Genomic DNA, 429 nt, shown 5'->3' with positions numbered 1-429 from the left:
ACAACAATCTGTTCACGTCAAGGCCTGAGCTCAATTCAAAGTAGGATTTGGTCACTGGTTTATCCACTAAGATGTGGGTTAAGGAGATAGGCCAGTAATTATTGGCAATATTTGGCTAGCAGCTCGGAGAGTGTTTTGGAGTCTCCAGCTTTCGCCATTCCTAGAAAAGAATGAAGTGTTTTGGAGTTGACAGGGCAGATTGGTACGAGTTCTTCACGACACAATCATTGGATTCCCAGAAGCCACGAGATGGAACTCCTGGTTACCAAATGGAAAGTGACTCAAACCATTTCAGGGTGCGATCATACCAGCACAAATGCACTGGATACCATTAGAACTCCGAAGTTAAGCGTCCTTCGAAATTAAGCGTGCTTGGGCGAGAGTAGTACTATGATGGGTGACTCCTGGGAAGTCCTCGTGTTGCACCCC

At 46.2% G+C, this 429-nt stretch overlaps 1 pseudogene; it reads left to right on the top strand.

Moving 5' to 3' along the window:
- Positions 1-294: 294 nt before the first annotated feature.
- Positions 295-429, top strand: LOC143880502 (5S ribosomal RNA; annotated as a pseudogene).

The sequence above is a fragment of the Tasmannia lanceolata genome, unplaced genomic scaffold, assembly GCF_043159265.1.
Source record: "Tasmannia lanceolata isolate RefF3 unplaced genomic scaffold, GAP_Taslan_0.1 ptg000006l, whole genome shotgun sequence".
Lineage (NCBI taxonomy): Eukaryota > Viridiplantae > Streptophyta > Magnoliopsida > Canellales > Winteraceae > Tasmannia > Tasmannia lanceolata.
This window is presented reverse-complemented; position numbering and strand designations above follow the sequence as displayed.